The sequence below is a fragment of the Buteo buteo genome, chromosome 7 (genome assembly GCF_964188355.1).
Source record: "Buteo buteo chromosome 7, bButBut1.hap1.1, whole genome shotgun sequence".
Taxonomy (NCBI): domain Eukaryota; kingdom Metazoa; phylum Chordata; class Aves; order Accipitriformes; family Accipitridae; genus Buteo; species Buteo buteo.
In genome coordinates this window covers 18,823,706-18,839,263 of record NC_134177.1, presented here as the reverse complement: position 1 = coordinate 18,839,263, position 15,558 = coordinate 18,823,706, and positions in this window count along the sequence as shown.

The following is a 15,558-nucleotide window of genomic DNA, read 5'->3' as shown; positions in this document are numbered from 1 at the left end:
TTAGAGTCCATCACACCAGGTTGCTGGTGGGGGGAGTCTTTGGGTACATTACAACAGTATTTAATATGCCATGAGAATATCTGAGTCTATATTTTGCTGTAAAGCCCCAAAACCCACAGAGGACTATCGTGCAAAACAAGAAAACCACACTATTTCACAACAGATGAGTTTTAACCAAGCTACATGTAAATGCTGAGCTGTTTTTTAGTGACCACCTAGAAACAGTGGCAGAGCAGCCCCTGAGTGAGGTGACACCTGAGTGCAGTTGGGCTGCCCAGGAGGTACTCAGCATCTGGAAAGATTGCACAAACCACTTACTTAGAAAAACTGCCTTTGAGACTTCCTTTTTCAAAAAAGAATGGTACCTCTATGGACTATGAACATCAATTCTCTCCCCATCAAAGGAAGAATTATTTATTGTCCAGAACCATGGTCACAGAAATAAATGTTTTCAGATTACTGAGAGGGTTATACGCAAGAAGAAAAGAATTCAATTTGAGGTTTTACTTAAGAGGCAAAACCCATTAAGGCCTGGTCTTTTCCCACTGATGTCTACAGCCCTTTGCCAGTGCTTTCAATGTCAGCAGGAGTGTGCCTTTCTTACTTGTAAGGAAAGACTGACTCTGTGATGATTACAAATGGAAAGACTGAATAATGCGTGCTGCTGAGAAAGTCCCGTGACTGGGGAAAATTCCTCACATCTTCTGCTGCTTTCACCATCATCATTTGGGCTATTTGATCTTGCAGTAGCGTTTGCAGGGCTGGTCGGTGCCGCAGGGGCCAGCTCTGATGCTCCCAGCTCCAGGTCCAGCACTGTAATTGGAAAGAAAAGAGCAGGTTAAGACAAATCCATCAGAATGGACAGCTAAAGGCAGCAAGAGACAAACCCTTGCAGTGATGGAATTATCACAGCTTGGCTATTTCCAGGTTTCAATTTCCTGCAGACATACAGGAAACATGGGAAAAAAACAACTTAGATGTGTTTCAATTAAAACCACTGTCCTGATCTTCATGCCTTTCAAGATGAAAAAATAAATCTCAGAGTATCTGTATCTGAATCTGGGAATGCATTTTCCTTCTAATTTCACAAGACCTCCACAGCTGCAATTAGCTATTGAGACCATCTGTCTTTTCTTAGTCCTACCTAAGTATTCAGCAGCATTCAATGTCAATGCACATTTAGCACCTCACCATTTTCCCTTTCGGTTCGATGACAGCATCCCCCTAGATATTGGTGGGAACTGGAATAGGCTCTGGAAGGAGTCGTGAATCTCTGTTAAGCTAATTTCCTTCTCTACAGAGTTTTCAAATACTCACTGTTTTAATCATATGATATTTCTCCAGGAGTTCTTTGTAGCAATCTAATGCACTAAAACATATCACCAGATGAAAATTACCAGAAAAATTCACTGATGTGCCAGAGCCAGCCCACTAAGTTGCTTTAAGAGCTGACGGGGAAGGAAAGTGCTTGTGAAAATGTAGCTGAGTGACTGACTTGACTGGTTCTCAGGGGCCAGGGGTAAAACCACCAGCAAGGAGGCGCTGGGGGAATAAGAGAGGGTACTGAAAATTCAACTGCCTCGATGTGTGGGCAAGGATGACTAAAAGGTCTTCTTTCATTTTGATGCTATTTTTCTGGGCAACCACTGATTATATGTTTAGGAACGGAAGAGATATAAAAGAATTAAAAGACTGATTTTTTTTTCTCAGCAGGAAACAGAAGTCTACCCCACAACAGAAATCTTTCTCTCTATATTCACCATACTGAAAAAGTGACTCCTCTCTTTTCATTGACAATATTCTACTTGTCAAGCGAAAGTCAAGTCATTAGCTAATAGCTTCTTGAAACATAAGGTCTTGACATGTAAGGTCTTTGCTTTCAGTTAATGGAAAGAGGCCATCACAAGAAAACTCAACTGTACCCTCCTGGTCTAATCCATCTCAGAAACTGCTGAAAGATGGTAATTGAGATGAGTAGCAATTAAGTACGGCTGTCTGGGGCCAGACTTGGTCCCTATGGTTTTGCAGGATAGAAGATAGTGCATTCTTGCAAATTTATTTGTAACATTTAGCCTGCTCCCCACAAACTGATTTTTGCTCATTTACCTTCACCCACCAGTAACCTAGTCATCCATCAGACACAAAATTTACCACCAAGACTTATGTGAAGGTTTGCTGCAGAAAGCTAAAGGAAAAAAAAAAAAAGATAACATGGAAAGGGGGGAAAAAAGATATTTTTTCCATTGCTGCAGATATCCCATGCTAGTGCTTCCTACCAAGAGCCACTTTCAGGCTTATCAAAATGGGATAGAGATGGTTTCATCAGTGTGCTACTGCTCCCTCAGCCACACTCTGACCTTGGGCAGGTAATTTATCTGGTCTATGCATCAGTTTTCCCCTCTACAGAAAGGAGGAATTGAATTTTGCCTTATAGGGGCATGCTGTGAAGCTGCAGAGTTTTAAGGCTGACAGGAGCAGACCTAATAAAGGGAGAAGATACAAGTCCCTGAGGCAAATGCAGCTCTTGGGTGCATTTCCCAGGACTTTGCCCTTACAGTGCATTTTACAAACAAGACCAGAAGGATTTAATAAAAGAAAGTGAGAAAGAGAGAAAGAAAGGGAGAAAGAAAGGAAGAAAGAAAGAAAATGAAAAGAAAAGAAGGAAGGTAAGTCTTGGTAAAAATTAAACATGAGATTGGCTATCATCTCACAAAGTCGTAAAAATAAATTTAAAACTTCTAAATTATGAGAGCTTTCAGATCAAAATGCTACACAGTAGCTCAAACGGAACAGAAATAAAAAAGCATTTATAGCCAACTGCCCTCCTGCTAACTACTTCTTTGCAGGCTGGGCTCAGCTTCCAGTTAACAGTTTGCAGGGATCATGATGATTTTCTAAGTTGCAAAAAACTCTGCTCAGGAATCTCCAAGCACCTGAGAAGGTCCCTGTGTACCACCCCCATGCCGCAACCATGCTGCCGTCCCAGCAGAGCAGCAGTCCCTGCCCCATGCAGGGCATTCCCAGACCACTCGCATCCTGCAGGAATAATGACTGTCAGCACATAAATAACCAACTACATCCCACTCGCCAGGCTGGTCTGCTGTCCTGGTTTCAGCTGGGAGAGTTAACTGTCTTCCTAGCAGCTGGTACGGTGCTATGTTTTGAGTTCAGTGTGAGAAGAATGTTGATAACACTGATGTTTTCAGTTGTTGCTCAGTAGTGTTTAGTCTCAAGTCAAGGATTTTTCAGCTTCTCATGCCCAGCCAGCGAGAAAGCTGGAGGGGCACAAGAAGTTGGCACAGGACACAGCCAGGGCACCTGACCCAAACTGGCCAACGGTGTATTCCATACCATGGGACGTCACATCTAGTATAGGAATGGGGAGGTGGGGGTGGGGAATCACCACTTGGGGACTGGCTGGGTATCGGTCAGTGGGTGGTGAGCAATTGCCCTGCGCATCATTTGTACATTCCAATCCTTTTATTATTGCTGTTGTCATTTTATTAGTTTTATCATTATCATTATTAGTTTCTTCTTTTCTGTTCTATTAAACCGTTCTTATCTCAACCCACAGGTTTTGCTTCTTTTCCCAATTTTCTACCCCATCTCACTGGGGGGGGGAGTGAGTGAGCGGCTGTGTGGTGCTTAGTTGCTGGCTGGGGTTAAACCACAACATCTGCTCATTGATGGACAAGGGCAAATCAATGCACTCCCCATAGGAAAGGAGAGGGACAAGAAATCTGAACTGGGTTCAACCCAGAGAGACCTTCCTCACTGGCAGATGCTGATGTGGGCTTGTACCTCCATCAGGAGCATGTGCATACATCCACAGCCCCACTCTTCAGCCACGGAAACAAAACGTCTCTGGGATGTCTGTCAAATCTCTACCCTCCTCACTGGTGTTCTGGAGGATTTTTTTTGGTGGGTTTCTGGTGGGTTGGCTTTTTTTTTCATTTTTTTAATGATAAAAGTCTAAAAAGGCTGAATATCTTATTTTTTCCCTGAACAGTAAGACTGATTCTCAAAATCTGCAGTTTAAAAGGCATGAGAACTTCGAGATGAGTCCTGCAGGAGTGAGGCACATTGCCTGACAAGAGGAAAGGGCAGCAAAGGGCGGCAGTACACCACTGAATCGCATGCGGCTAGGATACAAAGCAGCTAGTGAGACTATACAGCTTTCTTGCTGTAGTTAATACAGCAAAGGCTCCCTGAAGGGCCCACTGATAATGGCTGGTTTGATGTGCAGAATCATAAATCCATGCTGGTTTCTGTTCTTCTTGCCATCCCACTCCTCTTGGCTCTCCGGGTGACCAAGTGGTCCCCCTGAAACACCTTGCCCCAGAACATTCATTTATGGCAATTTCTCGAGAAGCATTTCTTGCCAGATATTATTGCTGTTAGTTAGGCCTTTTGGCTGCTTGATATGCCGGAAAATTCACATTTTTCTACTCTTTTTCTGCTGCTTTTGAGTTGTTGTATTTATTCAAGATGAAAGCCAGATGTTATATTAATAAGAGAACTGCCTTTCCTGAAGGGAAACATTCATCAGTGCAGAAGGAGACATTGTAGCTTTGCTGTGAATTACTTAAATTCCTCCTTTTTTTCTTCTGAACAGGAAATCCAAGAAGATGTATTTGAAAGCAATGGCATTGTAACTGCAGAATAAAAGCCATTTACCCTAATCCCTTTAGAAGCTGGTAATAGGGATTTAAATGTACTGAAGTTTAAAAATATTTAAATTTGAAGGAGAGACAAACATAAACTCAAAATATTTGGAAAAAAAAGAATGTTTGGATATTTTACATAGCAAATACTTTTCAAATACAACACAGATGATTATTATCAAAGCAGCTGGATTTTTTTTTTATGCCCAGTGGCTATTGATTTTCAGAGCCTCTTCTCCCAAAGCCAGGGCCTTGGCACAAATGAACCTAAATGATGTTTTACTTTATACTGAAATAAAAACATTCTACAAAACAGCTCCTCTTGTGTTGTGCTGGATGGGTATACTGTGATCATTTTGATAGAGAGGGTGGGATGGGCCGACTTGGGAACAAGTAATTCATGCAAAGCTAAACTTCCCCATGGTACGGCACAGGCAGGTGCTCGGCGGCTCAATGGGGTGTTTATGACACCTGGGTTTGGCACTTGTTGCGGAGCTCTGCTGGGTGCGACACTTGGTCCAGCACTGGAGGTGCAATGTGCTCGGTGGGTGCTTATTTTTCATCTGCTCCTCTTACTTCTTTTGCTGGTGGCAGAAATAACACCTATAGGAGGTACAACGCAAAAGAAAAATGCAGTGTTTCCTCAATATGAAAATTCAATAGCAAATAAAAAACACTTTTCATGGAAAAAAAAGGCTTTGCAACTGACTGGCAGCCACAGTATTTCCCTGTGAGTGGAGGCAAAAGCAGCCTCATGCATCGTCCCACCTCTTGCCCCTGCTGTCATGGGTGCACTGCTCACACTTATTCGTGTCTGGATCTTTTCTAGTGCCGACCATGGCTTAGAAATTTAATTTTGGGAGTACAACTTTTTAAGCAAAGCCCCAAGCTTCTCACACATCCAAATTAACCCTTTGAAAATATCCCTCCCGTATATAAATTACAATCTTTAATATTTAAAGAAATAATGTATAAAACAGAGATTTCCAATATCATATGTTCATAAAAACAACCATAATCCTGATACCTCACTTACCAGGTTTTGGAAAACTTGTTAAAGATGTAATGGAATTATCTGTTTGTATAGAATTTTATATCTTTATTATTAAATATTTCCATTACGCCATTGCTGGAATATTTTTAGAATTAATAATTAATCTGTTGTAATATAAAGAAGAATACTAGCATAGCTATTTTACAAAATATGTTCCAGTTGAACGAGCTAATTAGCTTTTAATAATGAGACCCAGCCAATGGATTTACAAAGCAAGCTACTGGAGCTTAATGATTTCAAAAGCTATCACATTTACAAGTTAATGTAGCGTAAATTATTCATGAGCATCTTATAAATAAGTGTAATAAGTTATTTCCAGAGCTAGCGTTGCCTTAAAATGAGGTTCTTCCGAAAAGTGCCTTTAGAAACAGAGCTTTCTGTGATGCCATGTTTACTGTGGTTTTCACTATTTTCACACGAAATTGTAGAAGTTTGGAAGTAGGTCATTTACCAGCCCAGATTTTCTTCAGTCCACATCCCTGCTAAGCCCTGACAATCCCCATGCTTTAGAAGTGAGCAGAGGCATCACAGGCACTCAGTGTAATGCTCAACATTTCTGATTCCCTCTCTTAATGGCATATAGTTAGGGCTACCAAAACTGGAGAAGCCTCCTCTCTACCAGCAGCAATATTATCTTTGGCTTAGCAGCAGTTAGTGGCACGCAGAATTGAAACAAGAGCCACCTACAACAGTGTGTTGCTACCTCACACTGTGAAAAGCCCTTGCCCTTCCACCTCCTCACACCTTCATCAACACAGAAACCAATTCCAGGGAAACTTCCCCATGTCGAGCCCAGGAGAGCCGCACAGAGGCATCAGCAATGTCCCTTGTCACCCAGCCTTTCTTTCATGGGCAGGTTCTGGCTCGTCCAGCAAATTGAACTACTCTCACCTGGGTGCAAAGCACCTGGTAAAAAGTCAGCAAATTTTATGAACTGAACAAAATCTTCCCGACCCAGGCTTTGTCAGCCTCTCTCTGGGAGAACGGCAGAGTTTTAGTAGCAAAGGATGAATCGAGCTCATAAAACGTAAAAAAATTGGGGTCGGAGCTGGTTCAGGAGAAATTCTACAGAGAGTTTTGAACCTAAAGGAAAAGCACCAATTTAGAGGGAAAGGTCTCCTAAGGGCAGGAGGAGGCAAAGGTTGGCTTGGTTATAAGGTATTTGTATTCCTAGATAGCCTTGCTACCATTGCCATGCTTGGCCTAGCTCAAGGGATTCCAATTGTCAACAGAAATAGGACTTCAGCTGCAGATGTTCAGGTTAGGGCTTCAGTTTGTGTCACCCATGGATGCTTTTCTTCAGTGCTTAGAAGAGTTAAACTGGTTCATCAAGATTTTTTTTTCATTTGTGAGAATATTTGAAAGGCAAATCTGCTAGTATAGAATCATCTCTGCCAAACATTACTTTCTGTGCAGAAAGAAGTGTTCTAGCAGAGATTTTTTTATTTTATATACAGTACATAAATCTACAAGTTCTAATTCTAGCTTAAGATGAACAAATAAACACACAATAAGATTAAGGCAGGAATGTTTTCCCTGTTTAATTGCCTGAGTTACATCTTGGCAAAATTCCTGATTTGTTTGTTTTGTTATGGATGGTATTCTAGACGTTTTCTGCATTTTGTTATTTCGCTTGCCAATACGGGATCTTAGATGACTAAGAAACATTAATTCCTGTAGAACTGCAGACTTTCAGAAGAAGAAAACCCCCCTTTCCATTTAGCTGTCATTATTTAGGATTGATTTGATTTTGCTAGATTTGCTGGGGTTTGAAGTCACAGCAAGATCTCTTCAGGCCTCGGAAGGAATTATGTGGTCCTGCTCACATTTCTGATTTGAATCATTAGATACAAATGGCATTTTTAAAGAATAGAGGAAACAGCTGATTTCACAATTGCTCACTGAGACCCAGAGGATATTGTATTTTCTCTCAAAAAAGTAACCTGGCAAGATTTATTTATATTATCAGGAAAGAGGATGGGGGGAAAATACTTGATAAACCGTGTTCCTCTTATCCACTTGTTACATGGAGAAGCTGTTCAGTGTAAATTTGAATGAGCAGAGGTTCATTAGATGCATTAATCTCAATCTTAAAAATGACAACTGCTTCATTATCCAAGTTCATTTACACAACAGGAGGAGCCAAGCTTCAATCAGAGTATTTCTAGCAAAACATGTGCCCCTTAAAGCAGAGATTTTCTCCTTGGGGGTCAGCTCAAGAACATGGAGTCACTCCCCAAGAAACACTAATTATTACCACCAGGGTCTCCAGCTTCCCATATCCATTCAAGCTGCATTTTAGCCCTGCTTTCTCAGCCACAAGTATATAGCAATCACAGCAATCTGTGGCAGAAAGGCAGATATGTAGACATAAATATCCACATGTGCATGATCTGTATGAGCATAGGCACATCACACACACACAATATTATAGAAGTCCAAAACCTCTCCCCATAGGGAAAGGAAATAAGAGCAAACATCATCCCACTATTAATTAGGAAATTAACCCTACATTTTTAAAAGGGGACAAAATGGCACATGAATTGTTACACTTGGGCATCTACCCTATGGTCACCTCGAAGTTTCTCATCCATGAAGTTAAAGTCCATTTTTGCAGCAGTAGCAAGCAAAGCAGATGGGTCAGCTAGTCTGCAGGAGGCTAAGACAGATGCCAGCAGTTAAAATACTTCTCTGTATTTGTTTTAGAGGTATGAAAAGCTATTCAATGCATACTCCTCCCAAAAACCATCATGGATATTTAGTTCATGAACATTGTATCTCCTACCAGCTGGGCTTTGAGAGGGCACCCCCATGAAGCTCTGCTTCAAAAAACAAATTGGTGTGATCCACTTACAGGTTTCATAGAAATGATATCTTCACAAGCAATACCAAGGTCCTTGAGGAAGAGACAAGGAGCATTGTCACTATTTGGGTATACCTATCAAAGTAGTTTCCATAAACATCCTAAAGGCAGATGAAAAAAAAAAAAGAAAAAAGTTTTTGTCAATCAATTTAAAATACTTAATTTTCAAGATGTTGGGGAAAAAAACCAACCCACAACATTCTTGCAGACTTTTTTCAGCTCTGTTTTTTCCCCTCCTTTAATTAGTAATTTATTAAACATTTTAAAACCATTAACGTTTGCCAAGCAGTTCCATCAAGCTCCATCCATCAGTGAGTCCATGAGTTTTCAGTTGAGTGAAGAACGAATGAGCAATGTCAACGAGGCATTCAGCTAACAGGAACCAGGTGGTGCTTGACACAATATTTTCAAGTTGTGCGTCATCGTGTTGCATTCTTGAGCCTGGTGTGACTTCCTGGGAGCAGTGCCAAGGTCAGGCAAATCATTATTTACAATTAATGACATTCTGAAGATTGTACACTCTTAAATTTCTCTTGTCCTTGTTTCCTTTGAACTCGTCTTTGTCTTCTTTTGGTTTTGACTGTAAGCTCTTTGGAACAAGGATAATTATTTTCAGTGTTTGGAAAAGGCCAGAGTCTCTGCAGATCAGCCTGCACTCACCAGAAGGCAAATGATGGCTTCACAGACATATGAAATGGTGCTTTCTTCTTCCCAAGGAGCGGTTTGTTGTTCTCGAGCTGTCACGCACCATAAGATCCTTCATTCACTCCTACAGCACAACTCAGCTCCTAACTGCCTTTCTGCTCTTCCTCAATTGTTGCATTTCTGTCCAGATTAAACTCTCAGCCACTCTGGAAGTTCCTGGTGCCTTCTCCTTACTACAGGCACAACCCTGCCAAGCAGAGCCCAAGTCGACCTTCCACCCCCTTTCCAAACCTCCCTTACCTGCCTCAGTCTCCACTGCAACCAGCACGGTCCCCTCTGGCAGACAGACCTAGGACCTGAGCACAGCATCCATCTTCCCCCTCCAGGATCAGGGCATGGCTTCATTTTGCAGATTCCTGCTGCATAATATCTGTAAGATGCAATTTTCATATATATTCAGCCATAAAAAAACTTCACCAGTAATACATCTCCCATCTGATACAATCTTGCCTCACAAACTCAATCTTGCTGCTCATCCACTTTCAGAAACCTTTCGTGGACTGCTGCATGGCATGTACACCCACCGGCAAACCCAGCCATCCCCCACTGCCTCATCACTCACCAATTCCCAGCTCCAGGCAGACACATTGCAGCTTCGCAGACAGAAACCTCTCTGATTTTTCCCATTCAGCTCCTTCAGGTTGATTTAACATCTTATAATAGTATTTTAAAACGGCCTTTTGGGCTGAAAGGCTTCCTGGGTGCCTGCACCATTACCCATTCACTGTATGTACTCTAAACATCCCAAACCATGAACAGACAAATTAGACTATTATTTCCTGTGACCAGGGAAATGGGCTTTACTATTAAAAAAAAAAAGATTATGGTCTCTTGCTCGAACACGATTTAAGGAACATGCAGAACAAGGAAACACACCAAGTGGACATGCTTGGGTATAATTTCCCTAATGCATCTGTTCAAAGACAGGCTGTTGATATATGTTTTCCTTATAACAAGCACTACTTGAAAAACATTTTTCTCCTTGTCCTTCTTCCTAAAAATCTTCAGCAGTTTGCCATTTTGTAATTATTTTGTTATCTCCTGCATTTGTAGTACATTAAATCTCCCATTAGTTGCTTATCCACCAGGAATTGGAGATGATTATCACTCTGTTTCTTTGAATTTATACTTTGATATGATAATTTACTGTCTAGATTTTATCACTAAGAGTAGGAGGAGGCAGCCTGAACACCCTGGCTGTAATTTGATGAAGGATTTGTGGCTCTCCTTGTCAGTTCTTCAACCATCAATGTGCCCTTGCAGGGGCTTCACCTAACCGCCTCCCCCCCCCCCCCCCCATGAATTACGTTGTGGCGCAGGGGGAGAAGTGATTAGTCCAAAACATTACTTCTAAGTCAGAGTCTTTAAACAGTGTCTACAACCTGTATGGGAAGGGATGGTAGTAAAGGACTTGTTTACAGCCCTGAATGCCCACTTGCTTTGGAATTTATTAAGTAGTTAAATGGCACAAGTGGTAGTCAGAGCTTGTATTTTATGTCCTGTTGTAATTCAGTTGTAACTCCACTAAAAAGGTTGTCAGCAACCTTTACTAGCTCATAGTGTGTATCTGAGGGAACAAAAGGGAGCTTGTTTTTCACTACAATTTATTTGTTTATTTATTTAACAAAAGACTAATGACAGGTCTCCCTGCTAGCAACACGTATCAGAACTATAACTGAGCAGAGGGGTAGCACCAGAGTTTTCTGCTTGCCCAGTCTTTAAGAAGATAGCCGAGTTTATTTTTGCAGGCAACACGAGCAAAATTCAGCCATTCATCTTAACAAATGTTCACCCCACAGTGAAGGTCCCTGCCCTGACCCTGTATCTCATTTTGTTTTAGGAAGAAACGAAGTGCGTGCCCCCCCCCCCCCCACCTCACAGCACATCCCTGCAAGCCCCTGGCTTTGGGCTCAGCCTCACATTGAATCTGCGCTGCTGCCAGAGGGAAGTCAGGCCCGAGCTAGCACTACGGTTCAGGGGGAGCTTTCTGGATTCAGTGCAAGCCTAGACTGAAATAAAGTCCCTTGTCAGCTGCATGTACAGAATGTCACTCTCACCAAAGCCAAATTCCCATAGCTTTGTAGTCCCCAAAACAGGCTGCCAGACTGCACCTGAGGCAACATTTTTATGACCCTTTGCCAACATTGGCTAAATAAATTCAGAAGCAAGATGATGACAAATATGATAATTGGAAGCAATCATAAAATTCTGCCTGTTTGTATTTTTCAAGACAATCCCTGTTTGTAAAAGTTCCCAGTTCCTGGACTCCTCAGCTCAGCAGCTGCTTGCTTGGTTGCATAGCAACTTTCTCTTCTGCCTCTGCTTGCACGAATCAAAAGGCCACGTGTTGCATAAAATAATTAAAGTATTGTTTGGTTCAGAAGGACTGAAGTTCAAGCAGGCTGGCTGGCACATTGTTCCCTGTGCTGGTCTCTGACTCCAAACTCCCACCTTGACAACAAGTGATATTCATAGCACTGAAATCACAGACCTATAATTTTCTTTTTTCTAACCCCCCCCCCTTTTTTTTTTTTTTAAGGGCACAGTATGGTCCTTCCTGTGACTGGGCATCTCCTGCTCTGAAACTAAAGATGAAAGAGGCACCTGTACAAGAAGACAATGATCCAGCATACAGTGGGACCATCCTGTTAGAAAACCTGGGTTTAGTAGCATCTGGATTAGAAGACCAAAAGCCCTCTTGGTCTTCCCCAGTAAGACACGTGATGGCTCTTTAATACTCCATAAAGATGCAAGACCTGACTGCGACAACAACCTCCTCTCTGGATGCCAGTCACGAAGGTGAAGGCAGTCGACTCTGAAGCCCATGAAGTAGTACACAGACAAGCCCGGGCTCCGAGCCCTGGCATGGCCAGACCGCAGCGTGCCATAGCCAGATGACAGCCTATCAAAATGTGACTGACACAGCTTTTGTCGATTTGGTTGGCTTTAGGACAAGACCAGTAGTATTTCAGCACGTGGCTGAAGCACGGTGAGCTCTCAGGGTACCTCACTGGCTCCTTGCAGGACTCTGCTCTGGGAGGTTGGCGGGCGACGACCATTTTGATGGCCTTTCATGTATTTCTGCCTATCTGCGCATTTCCTGCCGGGGCTGTACCCTGACAGTGGACACGGCCTTTCTGGAACAGAGACACCCGTGCAGTGCCCCGAGTCACTGCTCTGTTTTATGCTTTGTCCATAAAATTGGTAGGGATAGACAATTACCCCACATTCTTCCCAGCTGTCACAAGCATAGCCATCTTTAGGAGCAGTCCAACTTTTAATGGAAAAAAAAATCACCCTAAAAAGATACTTTTTTACAGGATCTTTAGGGCAAAAACCTGCACAAGCATAAAATGACAAACGACTGCCTTTGATGGAAATATGCAGATGCATCTGTGCAAGGTCCCAGCCCTGCTCTCCTATATTCCTGCTGTTCCTGGGAAATGGATCCATGGATTTAACACAGTCGTGGTCTCATTTAATTAGCCTTACAATTAAAACTTCCCCACATATTTTTTGCATCTCATAATTTGCAGAGCACAATGTCAGCAGAAAAGAAATCACAGTGAACAGTAACTCCATCCCCGTGGAGCAAGTCTGAGTTGCCTGGGCAATCCAGTCTGGTCCTTGCTGTCCTTTTAGGCCAGGCTATCCATCACCAGCGCCAGTGTTTGCTGCCAAGTGGCTAAGAAAAGCTCTGGCCTAGCAAGCAACCATAAGAGCTCAAATCAGCCACGGTCAATCCTCACCACTTCGTGTGAGGTCAGCTGGCAAATACAGCTTCCTGGGCTGTGGACATGAGCAACACACAAAACCTCGGCAGTTTAGGGAAAGCTTCACAGCGGATCAGCGAAAGTGCCTGGCACGCAGCTTCTGAGCATCCCGCCGCTCCCTACCAGCTGAGCCAGAATTGCCTCCTTTCTTCCCCTTTCCAAAACCCTGCATGCTCCCAGTTCTTCTTTCCGAATCCAAACTGGTTGCTCAGACATAACATACTGGAGGACAATCAGCCCTATCTTACATCTACCCATATCCCCTGGTGCAGGTACTGCACCAGCTTCAGAGGAGTCACACTTAATCTACATCACCTTGAATGAAAGGAGACAATCTGGCTATTTTCATCATCCATCCCTTTCCCTAGCACATAAAAAGCTTCTTACCTTGCTGGAAATATGTTGAAATCCCAGATTTAAAGCACCTAGGAGCTTCCAAAGATGAGTCCAGCGCTGGATTTAATCTGAAATGTGCAATGAAGAAAAGAAGGGCAAAAGCTCAGATCTTTCTTCTTAGTCTCTCTACATCACCAAAAGACACATTTTTGAAGGCTCTGTTTGCATTAGTTTCATCCTAATGTTCTTGCTTTTTTTCCACACAAAGGAGGTGTAAAAACCTTATAAAAACACAATCCTCAAGAACTGCTGCTTACAAACAACCTCCTCGCTATTTTCCTTTATTGATGAGGGAACAGAAAATGCACAGAGACCACTAGAAAATTGAATTGTCAATTGTAATTATGTCTACTTACTTTGAAAGAACATGTAAAGAACTCTGTTAGATTTTTACTGCAGAGTAAAAAATTAAAATCATTACTCTATTATCTCACATCAAATTACAAGAAAACTTAACAAGACCATTTTTTCATAATGAATTCAGATATATGTTGCTCAGAAATCTGCTGCACCAGGATTTTTATACATACATAGATATGTAGGGAAAAGAAGATCAGCATTATTCACAGGCACAGGTTCTGCGGACAGGACCAGGTGCCTGGTTAGTGGCCAAATGCCCTCTGACAAGCCCTGCCCTTACTGCTAATACACAACGAATTCATCTCCTTCATAAACGCCTTGAACTCATACTGCAAAGTGCCTGCTAGGAAGAGAAAAGGAGGTAACGGAAAGACCAAACTTTACCAACACAGTCCTGATTTTGGGTGCCTGCAGTTTGCATGACCACCCACAGATGCCCCAGGTTTCCTTTCTCTGCATCTCAGTTCAGTTCACTCAGGGTTGAAGGGTCTTCAGTACTTCTTGAAAAAAGACCAGTTGCAGTAGAGCAGCATCAATCTGTTAGCCAAAAGTAGTTGGTGCCTATGAGATGTATGCATAGATCTTTTTTTCTCTCATCAGAAAAGAAGGGGGGGGGGGGAGAAAAGAGTAAACATATGCATGTTTTGTATTTGGTCAACAAAGCTGCATTAAAATAGGTAACATTAAGAATATGAATATTTACTGCCCAGCTAAGGAGCAGGGAGAATTGTATGTCATCCCACACCTTCCTGAACATCTCTTCTACCCTCATTTTACTCCAAAACAGAGTGCGCCGGTTGGCAAGCAAAGCCCCAAGAAGCAGCACCCAGAGCTAGCCCTAGGCCTTCTGAGAAGGATGTACCAGCTGAAGCTGGGAAACAGGGCCAAGACCTGCCAAACGGGGAAGGGGAAAAAGGGCTTTTCACCTAAATCCAAAAAAAGGGCTTTTCACCTAAATCCAAAAAAAGGGGTTCAAGCAGTTTCATGGTGGATTGGGTTTTTCTGCTCAGCAAGGACAGGCATCTCAGCCCTCTGGCACACAGTGATGTGACTATCCAAAGCAGCAAAGTGAGATGTGCCTTCCTCCTGCACCATCACAGGCACAGGCACCTGCCTGCCCCTGCATCCGACCCCCTCCCCGGGGTCTCTCAGGCTCATGTTTTGAAGGGAATTACATCTTTTGGCATTTTGCTCATTTTGCATTCTTTCTTTTCCATTCTGCATTACTATAAGCAATCACCAGCTGCTTTCAGGTTTTGTTTTGCAGTTTAGCACATAATTTAAGGCTTTATACGTTGATGTTTAACTACACCCAGGTCACCTCCTTTCAGCTGGGGAGAGGGAGGACTTCAGCCCCTACTCCTCTCTGCATTAGAGAAGGGAAAATCGCGTGATGTGGGGTTGATTGCCTCTTCCCTTAGAAATACCCAGGGATGGGTGGAAACTTGAAAGGCCAATTGCTCTCTTTGCCTTTTCTGCTACAATTTACCCTTATACACCATAACAAATTCCAGGGAAAAAAGTACTCTCAAGCTCCCTAATCCCATAAACATGTCTTCAACCCTGTAAAGATTAAATTTGAAGAGGGAAAAGGCACAGACAGGTCACCTAACCACCTTACAGCAGGGGCAAACCTCCATCAGGAAAAGCCCAGCTGCATGTGGACCTAGAACAACCAGCATCCAAGAGCAGTAATTTGGGATACTAATTGATCTGCAGCTACCTTCTCAACTCCTCTAACAT